The 17,233-nt window shown below is 37.7% G+C and overlaps 1 protein-coding gene and 1 long non-coding RNA gene across 2 annotated transcripts in view; one reads left to right on the top strand and one right to left on the bottom strand.

Moving 5' to 3' along the window:
* LOC132160039 (beta-1,3-galactosyltransferase 2-like) overlaps nucleotides 1-3,257 on the top strand; it is a 35,410-nt gene extending 32,153 nt beyond the window's left edge. The window contains exon 3 of the mRNA XM_059569734.1: nucleotides 3,051-3,257. The gene's annotated coding sequence lies outside the window, so the exon portion shown is untranslated. The remainder of the gene's footprint in view (nucleotides 1-3,050) is intronic.
* Nucleotides 3,258-10,419: 7,162 nt separating this feature from the next.
* LOC132160021 (uncharacterized) lies at nucleotides 10,420-14,328 on the bottom strand. Its single transcript, XR_009437930.1, has 4 exons — nucleotides 14,191-14,328; nucleotides 11,193-11,233; nucleotides 10,759-11,085; nucleotides 10,420-10,594 (listed from the first exon to the last, which is right to left on the bottom strand). It is a non-coding gene; the product is annotated as an uncharacterized LOC132160021 (long non-coding RNA).
* Between the last annotated feature and the right edge of the window lie 2,905 nt (nucleotides 14,329-17,233).

Here is a 17,233-nt window from a genome sequence, read left to right as displayed (position 1 = left end):
TGCCACTGTACCAATCCGCATCAGTTCAGTTTTGGAGCCATTCAGCTTCAGGAAGTTGTTATGCATCCAGTTACTGATCTCTGCTAAACAACCACGTAAAGCTATTAATGAGCAATGGACATCAGGACTAGTGGTGATGTAAATCTGCGTATCATCCGCATAGCAGTGATACCCAAGACCATGTTTCCTAATGATCTGCCCAAGTGGAAGCATATAAATATTAAATAATATTGGACCCAGTACTGAACCCTGAGGAACTCCCTGTCGAACAGGCACGGTATCTGATTTATAGTTACCCAAGCCAACAAACTGGGCACGTTTAGTTAAATAAGACCGAAACCAATTGAGGACAGCTCCAGAAAGACCCAACCAATTTTCCAGCCTGTCAAGCAGAAGAGAGTGACATATAGTGTCAAAAGCAGCACTGAGGTCTAACAAGACCAAAATACTGTATGCACCTGAATCCGCTGTGATAAGAAGATCATTTATGACCCTAATTAAAGCGGTTTCAGTACTATGCCCTCTTCTGAACCCAGATTGAAAAGGTTCAAAGAGACTGTTAAGAGCTAGGTGATTATTTAACTGAACAGCCACAACACGCTCAAGAACTTTAGCCAAGAATGGGAGGTTAGAAATCGGCCTGTAATTGGATAAATCAGATACATCACAACCATTCTTCTTAGGGACTGGTGTAATGGCAGCTATTTTTAGTTCTGGAGGAACAATTCCAGAGGTCAATGACAAGTTCACAATTGAAGTCATAAAAGGGCAGATTGATGCAAGGCAGTTCATGATGACCGAGCAGGGAACCGGATCTAAAATACTGGTTGTAGAGTTCATGGACTTCACTGTACTTATAATAAAATCATCTCCGACCATTTCAAAGTTTGAAAAGGTAGTAGTTGGGAAGTTTGAAGGCTGGATATTAACTAGGTCAAGAGGAGTGATGGTATTTAAAGTGCTATATATATCCTCAACCTTACCAGTGAAATAATGAAGAAACTTATTGCACTGTTCAACAGAGGAATGAACAACGGCCTTAGTCGGTTTGAGAAGATTGTCAACAGTCTTAAACAGCGATTTAGTATTTGTTGCAGCGTTACCAATAATGCTTGAATAGTAGCTCTTACGTGCAGTATTCAAAGCAGAATGGTAAGCAGACTGTTGTTCAGTGTAAAGAAGCCTGTGCACCGTCAGGCCAGATTTTTTGTACTGCCGTTCTAATTGTCTTCCGGCAGCTTTCATTAAACGTAAATCCGGGGTAAACCATGGACAGGGTTTCCTAAAAGTAACAAGCCGTTCTCGCACAGGTGCGAACTCATCCAAAAGTGAGGAAAGCATGGAATTATAGTGCTCCACGGAGTTAGTAGTGGGAAGCCCAGAGACAAAAGTCGAAAAAAGAGTGAAGTCCATGTGCTTGATGTTACGGAATTTGATAGTGCGCTCAGAAATAGATCGTGAAGACATAACATTTATGTCAAAAGTAATAAGTCTATGATCACTTATACTCATGTCGATACTATCCAGAGATTGGATACCAACACCAGCAGAACATACCACATCCAATATATGGCCCAGCCTATGGGTCGGAAAAGTAACATGCTGTTTAAAGTCAAAACCATCCAAAATGTCCAAAAAAGTAGCAGTTTTGACACAGTTTGGATTATCAATATGGAAATTGACATCGCCAGTCAAGACCATAGACGGACAGAGTGGACTAAGAAGTGTCAGCAACTCAGTAAACTCAGAAAAAAATAAAGGATTAGGTTTTGGTGGACGATAAATTAGCAGCACAAGAATAGGTGAAGCACCATTGACTTTAAAAACCAGACATTCAAATGATGAAACAGTAGGAGCATCAATAACATCAATTGATATATTAGATACAAATATTGCAGCCAAGCCACCACCCTTACCCGAAGCTCGAGGCACGTCAATATATTTATATCCAGATGGGGCACACATGTTCAAATTAAGATAGTCATTGTCTTTATGCCAAGTTTCACTGAGACAGAGAATATCAATTTTCCTGTCAAGGATAGTGTCAGTGATAAGTGCCGTTTTATTGTTTATTGACCTCGTGTTGAAGTGAGCGAGTCGCATAGTGCTACAGCACACATTCGCCGCGGGTTTTTGAGAGAGAACCTCTGGATAGCGTAGGTTACTATGGCCGATTCCACGGGAACCCGAAGTACGACGCAGCGAGCGCCTGCGGTTAGACCAAAGTGCAGTGACTCCAGCACCGGCAGTAGAGCGACTCTGACGAGACCCTCTATGATTATAACTAGGCCGGCGGAGGAGCTGCATGGAACGCAAAGTTTGTATGACGCTGATATCTGGACGGTAATGGTGTCCCAGGGACAAAAGATCAGAGAGAGAGTACCTCAGCATGGTGAAGTCCAGAAGTACGGTCCACTGCTTTACGCTGGTTCCTGATAAAATCAGATCGCAAATAATCCAGGTGATCATATGAAGTCGCATGATAACATCCAAGAGTTGTTACACAGCCATTGCACACGGAGAACTTGACGCAACTCCAGTGACTCGTTTGATCTCACACGGAGACAGCAGCAACAGGCAGAGACAGTGCAGGTGAATCACGGCAACCAGATGTGAGCAGCAGCAGATAGACCAGGGGGAAACACTTTAAAACGCTGGCTCAGTAAAGGTAAATATATGGAAATCCAGCAGCAGGTTAAGACTCAGAAGAGTTTAAAATTATTCAGAAGAGTTTAAAATTAATTAAAATAATAAACAACTAAAAATACGGCAGGAGAAGTGGCAGCCAAACGTGCGCCAACGTCCTCTCCGAAACCGGAAGTCAACAAAAGCTTACAACCCAAATTGAAAACCCAAATTTAATTGAAAAGTTAAACTGTGTTTGAAAAGCAAAAGTAACTGGTGTCATATTTACATTGTATATTGAAACTGTAAACTAATTAATTTACCATTTCTGTTGGCCAGAACAAGGGTTTGATTTATGTGCATTGGTTTTGTGGGTTATTTTGTTTCATAACTTAATTATACTTTTAGTATTGCTGAAAAAAAAGGTTTCCTAGATCAATGCTCAATGTTCTGTGAAATTTGTAACTCAAATGTGCCTCCCCAGTCTAAAAAGAGTAGGCCTATTTAGTGAACCTGCAGATTCATAATTTCTATTTTTTTTCTTTTTTTTTTATGTATATCTGTTTTTGTTTGTGAGCTATGTGTTTCATTTTACTTTTAAGGTTCATATTCTTAAACTGTGATCTCAGTAACTAATATCCTTTTTAATTTTTTAAAGCAAGCCAACTCATCACCCTTGTTCCCTCCAAAAAAATAAAAAAAATAAAGCATTTCTACATTGGAAGAATACGGAAATAAACTCTTTTACCAACAAAAGTTTATGATTCCTGGATATTTTATCAACATAAACTTTACAAATCAATACATGCTTTCTGAATTTTGAAGCCTAATATATAATCACTAGCCACTTTATTTGCATTCCTGCAGCACCTGAAGACTACACTGCAGGCTTTCTCAGTAATGAGCCTTTTCTGAAGATAATGTGTGTACAGTAGCTCTATCAAGTGGCCAAACAGTAACACAATATCCTATGGGCCTCTTTTATGACTATAGCATAGATGAATTACACGATTTATATAGAAATATGTGCTGCATTGTTACGTCCCCAGTTCGTTTTATAGTCATTTTGTTCTGGTATTGCTTGTGGGCTCTTTAAAAAGCTCAGTTTTGGATCAGTTTGGTCTCTCTGTTCCTGTTTTTGGTTTGGTTTGTACCCTGTGTATGTGTGTGTGTGACATTTTTTGATTGAAACATTTGAGAATAGTTTTAAACTATTTCTCCGTGTTAGTAAACCTAACTTATGTTCCATTTTTTTTTTTTTTTGGAACTTGTAGTTGCAGGACAGAGCACTTGTGTGTTTGTGGATTCTTATAATTTGTACTAATTAGTTTTGTTTTCCTTTTCTCTCTGTTGTTTATAGGGAGTTGGGGAGTAGATTTAGAGCTGCCCTGGGGTATACATATATCACCCGTAGGTATACTTCTCTGTCTAGAAACACCAGCTAGACCTGGGCGGACAACCAGCTGTTGTCATCAAAGTTTGATTAGCGCGCCTTGATCGCGTGCCAGATAGGAATTGTAATTATTTATTTTATTTGTGACTAGTATAGGTTAGGGGTGGGGTCCTTTTTGTTTATTTCTTTGGTTTTCGGTCCGTCCAGCCACCCCTTTTTCCCAGAAAATGGAAATGATCACCGTTGGTTAGAGTTTACATTTTTCGTTAAGTCAGAAAAAGCAATGTCTTTTGACATTCATGTTTAAATCCTGCACCCTGCTGGTGAATGTTATGAATTACTGTGCAGTCAGTGAATCAGGTTGAGCTTTTTACATTAATAAATGTAATTATGAACCCCAATAAAGCACTGGTTACTTAAAGCTTTTTAAATGTTTAACTGAACCCAGATAGCACATGTGCGTCTGCAAGATGTTGGTTAAAGATAACTTGATCTGGAAAGCATCGGTGAACAAGCATCTGGCAGACGTCTGTAAGATGTCAGTTTTGCACACATTCTAAAAATCGTAAAGACATCTAAACTTCGATTTGACATCTGATAGGAGACGTCCTATAGCTGTATTGCAGATGAGCAAAAAAAAAATTAAAAAAATGTCTTGTAGATGTCAAATATATAAATCATTAGGATATTAGTGAAAGTAAAGATCATGTTACATGAAGATATTTTGGCCAACTATTGCTAAATCTTAAAGCATACATGAATGAAAATCTTATTCATTCAGCTTTTAGATGTATAAATCTCAGTTTCAAACAACTGACCCTTATGACTTTTTTTTTTTTGGGTCCAGGGTCACAAATGTACTGTCCATTCTATAGACACTGCATTATAAACACCCTCGCATTGGGATTTCATGCAAAAGTGATATAATATAAAGCGTTACGACCCAAAATTTTGCACAATGGAAGTCGCACGACATCTTTCCTATCCACCTTCCTCTTGGGTAAAGAGTCAACGTCCTAGAGCCTAAGCTCAGCAAAGCTCAAAGAGCAACGCCATCCAAGTCTAAAAGTGACAAAAACAAACAAAATGGCAAATCAAGAAGAGGTCATGTTAAAAAGAAAAATGTAAAAACAAACAAATTGAAATTTGGCATAAACAAAGAAACAAATCAACTCAAGAGACAAGTAACATAACAGCAAAAACCCAGGAAGCAAAAGAGGTCTCCAGTTCACTTCCTTGCACGTCCTTTTATCTGCTGGTGGAAACTTTACTGGCACTGGATAGGTTAGAGGCACATTGATTAATGAAGACGGACAGCTTCCAGAGCCAATCAGCAGACAAGGGAGGCGGCCTAAGAGATTGACAGTTAAGGAGAGAAAGAGAGTGAGAGAGAGCAGGCACTCAACAGGAATATTTATGGATGTAACACTCCCACCCTTAAGAACAAACTCGTTTGTAAAAATAAACACCATACCCAACTATGCTCTCGAGAGAGCATCAGCTAAGACATTCTCTGAACCCTTCTTATGTCTGATTTCTAAATTGTAGCTCTGGGCAACGCTCATTGTGGTTGCACATTCAAGGTTAAAAACACAAGAGGATTGTGATCTGTATAAACCACAATCGGAAGACTACTGGAACCAAGGTAGATTTCAAATTGTTGTAACGTGAACAATAAAGCAAGAGCTTCTTTTTCAATTGTTGAGAAATTCAGCTGATGTTTATTAAACCTACGAGAAAAATAACTAATAGGATATTCTATCCCATTCCCATCCTCCTGAATAAGGACAGCACCAGCACCGACGGCGCTTGCATCAACCTCCAATTTAAAAACTCGAGTACAGTCAGGTGCCATTAAAACAGGTGCATTACACATCAAAATTTTGGCTGAATCAAAAGCATGCTTACTCTCAGCAGACCACTCAGATTTAGATGGACTGAGTAGTGAAGTAAGAGGACTCACGACAGTGGGGAATTTCTTACAGAAGCTACGATAATAGGATTTGGAAGTCCAAACATGGAAAATAATTTCACCAATTCTTTTATGATCACAGGCAGTGATTTTTCATAGTGGAATCGCCTCAGGGAATCTGGTAGCCACACACATCATGGTTAATAAAAATTGGTTACCAGACTTAGTTTTGGGTAATGGACCAACGCAGTCTACCATCACATGTTCAAACGGTTCTCCAATCGCAGGTATAGAAGACAAAGGAGCGGGTGGAATTCTCTGGTTTCGGTTTCCCCACAATCTGACAGGTATGACAAGTACGACAATAATGAGTGACATCTTTTTTTAATCCTGGCCAAAAGAAATGGCGCAAAATCCTATTATAGGTCTTCGTAACTCCCAGTGTTAGGGAGTAACTAGTTACATGTAACGGCGTTACGTAATTTAATTACAAAATAAATGTAACAGTAATCAGTTACAGTTACTAAGAAAAAATGAGTAATTAAATTACAGTTACTTATGAAAATTGTAACGATTACAAAGAGGATTACATTTGAATATTTACACACATCCACATACAGCTTATTTCTTTCCCAAATTGCACTAAGACATATGGACCATAATCTCCGAGACGCGGAAAACACATTCGTAGAATCCAGTCATAAAAATGGAATTCAGCCTATAACGCGGACGCAATATGCCACATTTTGGACGAATAAATCAAAAGTAGGTCAGTACACTTGAATCAAAACCCGATATGGACTGATGTCTGTGAATATTAAGCCGCAAAAAGACTGAAAATGAATCCTGCACGTTCTGCGTGCCTGTGGAAATCAGGCGCTGACTGGACATCGGGAGAACCGGGATTATTCCCGGTGGCCTGGCAGACGATTTGGCCTTCTACTTTAATATTGTTATTGTATAATTGCAGGCTGAATATACTAAAGCCATTATTTCCGAAACCGCCATTCGATAATTCAATTTCTAATAAATCATGAATCGGTTAGTCGTGACTGGCAATGGTTGGGCTCGCGCGCTCTCTGCGTCTCCGCCGAACGGTTTGGATCAGACTCCGAGTAATCAATGCGAGAGATAGAGACCGGAGTGAACTGTGTAAGCGCACAGCTGGAGCAGAGAAGCGACACTTCTGTTCAGGGTTTCAGGTGCAGGTCAGTTTCATCTGTAAATATGCTAATGTAGTTTTGTCTTTGTTTAATTAGTCAAGCAGCAGCAGCACATTGCTCGCAATCACTCAAAATACTGTATAAACGACGTCATTATTCTCTTTTGTAATGTTACAGTAGTAAGTTAGCAGACAAATCATCATATTTTATCATAGGTTTAGGGGGAGCTAGTGGATACAAAAACACAACCCTTAGGAAAATTAATATAGCCTATGGTATGGCACTAACCGTGGTTTAATTATGGAATTTGTAGTAAAAATAAATACAAGTGGTTATTCATTTGCCAAAAAACAAAATTGCACTTACAAAACATGGTAAAAGTCAAATAAAAATCTTCAGTATTAAAGTCATGAGAGAGATGGATGGATAATGGAAGTGAAGGTGCAGTTCAGGAGAGAACTCTTAATTATGTTGCAAGTCCCCCAACCTAAGGATTCAAATATTTTTGATGTCAGGTCCAAAAAAAAATAGGGTTGTCCATGTTTCAGAATGGGTTGTGGGTGTATGAGTGTGAGATTTCCCAGCCTATTTTTTCCCCAGTCCGCCTCTCATGGAAATTAATCTCTAGAACAGTCACTTCATGAGCATTTTTTACTTATTTTGAGAAACTATCATCATATCATATACAAAGAGACAGCAGTGTTTCAAAAAGACACCAATGTTTCAGGAGTTTAGTACACAAAATAGGACACATGCTTATTAGATAACCGTATTTGAGTTGATGTATATGCTTTTATTTTTTTATTAACTATTTTCCCCCAAACCATTGTTAGATGCAGTTAGATGCCTGTAGTTATGCAAAGATTTGGTTTCAAAACAGTATCTATAAACTATTTCTTTTGATTTTAAATCTGCTTTGAACTTCAGATCAATCTCTAAGTAAAGTCTGATTGTGTGGTGGATGTGTTCAAATGTGATCATCTTAATTTAAGTGATGAAGGACGGTGAAAGTCTGACAGTATTGAGCACTACTGTTAAGGTTAAACCTGCATGGTGTAAAATGGTTGAAAATGATTTACAGTTGCAAATTAACATTCATTAGAAATTTGTAAAAGTAATCAAAATGTACTCAAAAGTAATTAGTTACATTACTTTATTAAAGTAATTAAAAAAGATACCCTACTATTACATTTTAAATAGGGTAACTTGTAATCTGTAACCTGTTACATTTCCAAAGTAACCTTCCCAACACTGGTAACTCCTAAATGACCAGCAAGCTGGTGATCATGAACCAAGCACAAGACATGTTGACGATAGGAAACAGCTGCGTGTGACAGTAGTCACCTTCTGTTCACTAAGGTATACTACTACTCGTTCCTTCCCGTGAATCAACAGAACTAGGTGAAAACGGCTGAAACGGTGGTAAGCCGGCCTTGGCTTCGACCTAGGCCTCCATGTAAGCATCAATTCCACCACTACGCTTGTCCTCCTCCCCAGAACTGAATTGCGCCAGAGCCACGCCATCCACGTTAACATCTCCACCCATTTCACTGCCCCCAACGTAAATTCAGGTAGGATTTGACAATTAACATAGTCCACATGGGTTACCTTTTTTCATCCTTGGGAAATGAGAAATAGGACAACTCTTGCCCACTATTAGAACAATGCACACCTGCGAAGCAATTTTTTTTCCTTTTTCAATTTTTATTGACGTTTAGCACTATTGAGCGTGATATTTGTTTGTGTTTTTTAAAGTGGCAATACTATACCATATGTATCCGGTATTTCTTAACACAAGAATAACACAACAAGTACTCAAATTAAATTTATTTTCTGTGTAAATTTCACAGTACATACACAACAATTGGCGGGTAAAAGTGCCAGCAACCAAGAAAAAGTTGCTGCGTTGAAAAGAAAAACTTGGGCATTCTGATTCGGATGCCATCAAGCGGTATCTCTGGTCGTAATCAGTCCCTCACTAACCAATCAGCGTTCATTAGCAGAATGCTAGCTTGTTACGGGCAACAACAACTAAACCTGTAAGAAATCGAAAGGACATAAGAACTCGTTCATTCAACGTTCGACCTATAACCCATGTTGAACTTGCAAAAACTACAATCAGATCTGAGATTTCTCAACGGCAATTGGGTGAAAGGGACAAATTTAGCCGTCTAGCCCCATAGACTCCCATTCATTTTGCACTCATGGTGATCGCCCCCAGTGGAACTCTGGTGGAACTGCAACCAAAATTCAGTACAATAGGACATAATAGGGAGTGGGAAGGCTCTCCATAGATGGCTCTGGGTGAACCTTTTCAGTTCCAATAATGGCAACAAATCTGTGTTTTTAGAATGGTAAAAGCATTTTTTTTTCCGCACTGTTGTATTGAGTCACGTTTATCATTCAACACTGATAAAAGCACTGTGTTCCTATTTAAATATGAGATTATGTTGAACTTATTCTTGAAAATATTGCGCTGTAGTAAGCAGTATGTAAAAAGTATGTAAAATTTCTGTTGCTCATTAAAAGATTTCTAAAACATCTGTGTATTTTACAAATATTGCATTTAATTCACTTCATCTGTGATATATGCAAACACCACCTGAGTGTCACTAACCGGAGCAGAAGATGTCCAGCTTGACATGTCTGTTTTCAACTCCGCCCCTGACTGCAAGCGGCTGCTATTTTTGCGTGTGTGTGTGTGTGTGTGTGTGTGTTTGCCAGACCAAGGTTTACTTTATATATTATATATATTACTTTATATATTTATATATGCTGTTAAAATGGCTTAATTTTTAAGAAGTTTTAAGATCGAAAGTGCGTTAAAGTCCTACAAGCATTGTTTGGGGATCTGTTTTCTCAAGAGGCAAGATTTTGTTGGCTAAATGTGTCTTATACAGTGTGTTACAAACACTAAAATGGATAAAAAGACTTAAAGTGAAGAAAGCAGTTTAAACTGTGTTGGTGCATGTTAAAGCCTTAAAAAATTATTTGCCTGTTTTTAGTGCTTTTTTTTCTTTTTCTGTAGATCACTTAACTTTTGATAATGTTTTGCTTCTTAGTGCTGTCCTCTAAAACAAATCTAATTGAAACAACAATTTGGATATCCATTAAACTACCAAAACCATACATGAACAAGACATTAACTAGTTGATGTAAAAAGGCAGAATTTTATTGAATTGAAGTGCTTTACAAACATTGAGTGAATAAGAATGAATTTAATTAGACAGACACAATACAGACATTTTGATTCAATTAGTTGCAAAGAAGTTACATCTAAATCATGTTTTATCTACAAATGTACATTGTGTTCATATATTCAAAGCAGTCCAAGTTTACTTGATTTGAACAGATGCATAATGGGTGCTACGATTAAATCATAATAAAAATTTAGCCATACAGCCACTACAATGTAAACACAGAGCAATGATGGTGATGTCACTGTATCTTCTCCTCGGTTTCTTTGATTAGTGAATCTGTTTCCTGTTTCTGCTGTGGATTCTGCAATAAAAACAGTAAAGAAAAAAACAATATCATTGCACTGTGATAAATGAAACAAATCTGTCCTAAATTACAGATCTGAACACTTACTGTATTAAGATGTTCTAAAATTTTCTTTACAATTAATTAAAATCACCACACATTCATCAGTTACTTTCACACACCGTTGATGATCAGCTCTACAGTCTCCTGTTCAGATGAGGGTGTGATGAGACAGATGTATTTTCCTGCATCAGCGTGAGTGAGATCAGTGAGTCTGATGGAGAAGTTTCTTCTCACATACTCTTCAGGGAAAGTTTTGGTTCTGTTCTTGTATCGCATGTCCTGTGTCTCTATTGAATCTTCACCCTTAACTATATCATACACAATCTTGCTGTCTTTGTGTCTCCAGTGCACAGAAATGTCTTGAAGTGTAAGATCATGTTCAGCTGAAGAACACGGCAGGACAACAGAACCACCGATGAAACCCTCTACTGTGACCTGCAGAGAGACTGGAAAAACACATACTTTAACTGTAAACATAAAGGTTTTCCATTAATACAGTATATGTTAATATGGCATCGATTTAACTCTTAAATTTAGTTTGTTTTGTTCTCACCTTTGGTTATGAGCACTGAAAGTACACAGATGAAGCAGCATCTACAGAAACAGAAAAATAAATTAGTAAATCATGGCACTAGTAATGATAATCATGAGTTTAATTCCCACATGGGATAAGTATATGTAGATATTTTCAAACAAATATATATATATATATATACACACACACACACACACACACACACAGTATCTCACAGAAGCGAGTAAACCCCTCACATTTTTGTAAATATTTTATTATATCTTTTCATGTGACAACACTGAAGAAATGACACTTTACAATGTAAAGTAGTGAGTGTACAGCTTGTTTAACAGTGTGATTTTGCTGTCCCCTCAAAATAACTCAAAATAAACTGCTGGCCACAAAAGTCAGTACACCCCTGTGAAATGTCCAAATTGGGCCCAAAGTGTCAATATTGTGTGGCCACTAGCCACCATTATTTCCCACACTACCTCAGCCCTCATGGGCATGGAGTTCACCAGAGCTTCACAGGTTGCCACTGGAGTCATCTTCCACTCCTCCATGACATCATGGAGCTGGTGGATGTTAGCGATCTTGCACTCATACACCTTCCATTTGAGGATGCCCCACAGATGCTCAATAGGGTTAAGGTTTGGAGACATGCTTAGCCAGTCCATCACCTTTACCCTCAGCTTCTGTGGTGTGTTTGGGGTCATTATCATGTTGGAATACTGCCCTGCGGCCCAGTCTCCAAAGGGAGAGGATCATGCTCTGCTTCAGTATGTCACAGTACATGTAGCTCCAGTGCCGGCAGCACTCATGCAACCCCAGACATGGTTCCAGTAATCCATGTCCTTAGTCTGCTTGCCTTCAGCAGACTGTTTGCTGGCTTTCTTGTGCATTATCTTTAGATGAGACTTCCTTCTGGGATTACAGCCATGCATACCAATCTGATGCAGTGTGCGTGTAGTCTGAGCACTGACAGGCTAACCTCCCACCCTTTCAACCTCTGCAGCAATGCTGGCAGCACTCATACGTCTATTTCCCAAATACAACCTATGGATATGATGCTAAAGCACGTGCACAAAACTTCTTTGGTCCACCATGCTGTATGGTCTTGGCCACCATGCTGCAGCTCAGTTTCAGGGTCTTGGCAATCTTCTTATAGCCTATGCCGTCTTTATGAAGAGCAACAATTCTTTGTTTCAGATCCTCAGAGAGTTCTTTGCCATGAGGTGCCATCTTGAACTTCCAGAGACCAGTATGAGAGAATGAGAGCGAAAACACCAAATTCAAATTCAAACCTGCTCACCATTCACACCTGAGACCTTTTAACTCTAACAAATCACATGAAACCGGGGAGAGAAAATGGCTAATTGGGCCCCAGTGGGCACTTTAGACATTAATGCCTGTTTTGTTGAGTTATTTTTTGGGGACAGCAAATAAAATACACTGTTATACAAGCTGTACACACACTACTTTACATTGTAGCAAAGTGTCATTTCTTCAATGTTGTCACATGAAAAGATATACTCAAATATTTACCAAAATGTGAGTGGTATAATCACATCTGTGAGATACTGTGTATATATATATATATATATATATATATATATATAGTGTAATAATATAATCTAAGACTTTAAGGATCAGTTCTCACTATTAACTACTTGGTTATTAGCATGCATATTAATAGCATATTGCCTGTTTATTAGTTCTTATAAAGCACATATTAATGCCTTATTCTGAATGACCATATTTTAGATCCCTTAATGTATGGTTTAAATCACCATCTGTATTTAAATAAGCAAATACTTAAGCAATCACTTAAGATTTTATGGCTGAATGATTATTTACACATCCCAAAGTGTTTGCAACTAATTTAACAAATATATACATTTGTTTCTCTTAATAATATATTAAATATATTGAATCTTTTTAGTTAATATTTATTAGGGGAGCATCTTCACACTAATCCTACTGATACAACATTAAATACCTTGAATGCACTGTAAGACTATCAAATTACTATCAAAAAAAATTAACTGCACAATCAACGAGATTCAAGATGATGATACAAAATTGCTATTTCTTCTTGCTAAAAACAATAATAATTGCAGCTATTTGCCATATGATAAACTTGTTAATTAGGAATAAATGATACATTTATGTATTAATGATACCTTTGAAACCAAAACACGACAGGCTAGTTGCAGATACGAGTTCGCTAACTATAGGCCCTGTTTGAACGCATAATATTTCATTCAGAATTCATCCAACATACCTGATCATCATGGTGCCCGAGTGATATTAATATTATTATTTAAATGTATTGTTATAGATATGGCCCAAATTTAAATTAAATACTATTTTTTTCAAACAAAAGAGTGCGTCGTACACACTACCGTGTCAATATGCCGTGTGCTATGGATGACATCAGACATAAGTGACGTCAACACTAACAATGGCAACCACGTGATCAGAAATGTGCAGCAGATATTTGTTAATGAAACTCAAATGAACTTCAGTATATTCAAGACACCTGAGAAGTTCACTTTTACACACATTTCACATGTACTCTTCACTTCTACATGTCTCTGCAGTTCGTATCTGTCTGTATCTGGACTCCAGTTCATCAAAATGCTATTATTTGTAATTTTATTTATAATATTATTTAGTTAAACTACAAAATATTGTGCCAGTTTCACTGAATTTTTTTTAATAGACTGTCATTAAGTGTTTCAACAGTTAATAGCATATAAAATGTAGCTAAGTTTATATATATATATATAAATATATTCCTTTTTTAACAAATTTTGTTTATTTATAAAATGTAAATTAAATATGCTGTGTAGGAGTTTCTAAACAACGGCTGAGGAAATTATGGCATATATGACATTTTCATCTCTTCTGACCAACATAATCAATCTCTGGCTGCATTAGTTAGTATTTTCAGCTGGCAGCTATCATTACATGTTTTCATTTTAGCGAAATTAAAAGGAATAAATGAAATGAGCACATTAAATCAGTAACTTACATGAGTATGAGGATGATCCTTCCTTTCTTAAACTCCTCTGAGAAAATTCTGGATTCTCAAGTGAATCATTTATCTGAATAATGTCTTATTCCTGCTGTCACTGAGTCTTTTCTTGTCTTGACTTCAGTTTGTTTGTCACTGTAAGAGGAGGGTAGGATCGCAGAGGAGCTTCCAGTTACATTTCCATTCGTGAGTTGTAGAGAAACCAAAAGAGAAATTTTTGAAATGCCTTTCAAAATTGGTTCGATATTAACAACACCAACAGATGCAGTTAAAAAACCCCCAGAAAAACAGTTAATCTCTGAGGAGAATATAGATAAATTTTACACACACTAAATTGTTTTTGCTCCATATCTGGGCTTAGTCCAGAAAGGTCTTGCTCATAGTTTCTCTCACTTGCTTTCATCCTGACAGACTGAACAAGTGCTGTTAAAAAACTGGATTGACTCTGTCAATCTGATGGGAGGAGAGTTAGCTGTCAGACCTGATGAGCAGGTAAGTGCACAGATCATGTGTTTCAAAACAGAAGACAGCAGATTCAATTAACAATGAATGCGCCTGAACTCCTCTCTGATATATATATATATATATATATATATATATATATATATATATATATATATATATACATTACACACACAGCCATACAAAAACTTTTCTCTCTGTATAAACTGAAAGAGAGGGAGCTGAAACGACAGGGACATTCATGAGTCTTTCAAATGGTTTTCATATGGTTACATGGTTTTTATAAATTATTTTATTTATTTGTTGCTCCATTTCTGGGCTCAATCCAGAAAGGTCTGGCTCATAGTTTCTGTCACTTGTCATTATCTTGACAGACCTGTTAAAAAGAGCTGTTAAAAAAACTGATTGTCAATCTGTTGGAGGAGAGTTAGCTGCCAGACCTGATGAGCAGCTGAGTGGGCAGATCATGTTTTCTAAAAACAAAAGACAGCAACTTCTGTTAAGAATAAATGCACCTGAACTCCCTCTGACAATGAAATACATATATAATAATAATGTTACACAAACAGACAAACATTGTTCTCTCTTTGTAAACTGAAAGAGAGGGAACTAAAAAACAAAAGGGTCAATAATGAATTTGTCTTTCAGATTTCCACAATAAAAACAACCAGTTGACAACAACTGTTTTTCTTTTTTTTCTCTTTCTTTCTCATGTCTGGGCTCAATTCAGCAAGATCTGTCTCACAATTCCCCTCTCTCATTTGTATTCAGACAAACTGTACAAGTGCTGTACAGAGACTGTAATATTCTCAAACTGATGAGAGGAGAATTGTTATCAGACCAGAAGAGCAAGTGAGTGAGCTGCTATCACACTGTCATGTCAGTTTTCTTTTTCATCAACAAGAAGAATACAGATAAACCTAGGAGAACAATCATACAAGAGATCACTGCACAAACAAAGGCACAAACATTTAGTTTTGTAATGATTTTATGTATTTTTTCAAACAGTGCTTATAAGTAAACAGGTTTGGTTGCTTGTTGCTTGTTTGTTCTCATTCAGTTGAACTCTTCTGAACTCTTTTTTTTACTTTTATCTATATTTGTTCATTGTTATCCTTTTAATCTTTACTTCAGTTTAACATATTATTCATTCTGGAAATATGAGCCTTTTGATAAAACTGGAGCCTTTTGTATCATTACAGTTGTACTTTGTTTTTATGTGGTTTGATATAATGGATAGTATGCTTGTATACTGATATTATATGTACGTTGTTGTGGAACAAAGGGGAAATAGGGAGCTGTTCCTTTAATGTCGTAAGGACGTAAATTGTAGTATGAGCGGAAGGTAATTATGGGTAGGGTAGTCCGGAACACGCATGCTCGTGTGTACAGCATTGAATCGAGCGGAGATGTATGTTTCCTTGTTTTCTGTTTTTTTCATTAGAGATGCGCTGAGTATTTGTGTTCACTGCAACATTGTGGGTCATGTGGATGCATGCCAGAGAGACCAATAAAGCAGCATACTCAGAACACTTGGTATAACTCATCATTTGCACGGATTTGAGTAACTGGTAAACTGTTACGCACACACTTACGGCTGCCGAGACGGAGAGCGCCGAAGTGAAAAAGATAACATTGGGGGCATCGTCCGGGATCTTGTTCGTCGCATTTGGTGAGTTATATGGACAATCTGTAAACTGAAGCAGATGTTATCAGAGAGAGAGAGCAACATGACAGATCGTGAGAGAGCGGGGATGACGGGAAAATACTCTCATACAAATAAGAGCAGTCAATTGAACCCTGCTATGTCTGTAATGACGGGGAATGAGGAAAAACGGACGCACATCTCATTCGCGGATTGGTTAAATGAATTGGATGTTCAAGTGTCCAATAGTGAAAGTAAAAATAATCCGTTCAAGCAAAGTTTTGTCCCTTGCCCTCAATCAGCTACAGTTAACGGATCAAAAATACCACCACAGACCATGAGTGAAACCAACCCCTTCAAAAGTGTTGTGGAAAGTGAGTTTACATATGACAGTGGAATTGACACACCGTGTTACATACAGAGCACGCCAGCAAATCTGAACTACTACCCACAAGCAGTGTACAAAGACCTAACTGCTAAACCAATGTCACAATATATGTCACCAATTAATCGCTTTCCACATGAGAGTGGGACAGTCCAGCATAGTGTTCATGAGGCTGAAAATAAAACTGCTTATATGAATGCTGATGGGAGTTGTTTTCCTGAGTTTATTAGACCCAGCCTGCAGGGAAGAAAACCACGTCAGGCATGTTACGATCTATCATCTGACAGTGGAGAGGAATGCAGTACCCCAAGAGAAAGAATTCCTACTCTCCGACCAGGTCAGTTTGATGGTTCAATGTCGTGGAGAGAGTTCCTAAATCGTTTTGAGGATTGTGCCAGAGCTAATCACTGGTCTAAAAGGACAATGACTGTGCAGATGAGGTTTTGTTTGGTCGGAGCAGCAGGTGCTGTGATACATAAAAACCCCAGGTCGGGTAGATGGGATTACGTTCGCATTGTGGAGGAAATGGATGCTGCGTACGGGCCGTC

Source organism: Carassius carassius, chromosome 16, assembly GCF_963082965.1.
Source record: "Carassius carassius chromosome 16, fCarCar2.1, whole genome shotgun sequence".
Taxonomy (NCBI): domain Eukaryota; kingdom Metazoa; phylum Chordata; class Actinopteri; order Cypriniformes; family Cyprinidae; genus Carassius; species Carassius carassius.
This window is presented reverse-complemented; position numbering and strand designations above follow the sequence as displayed.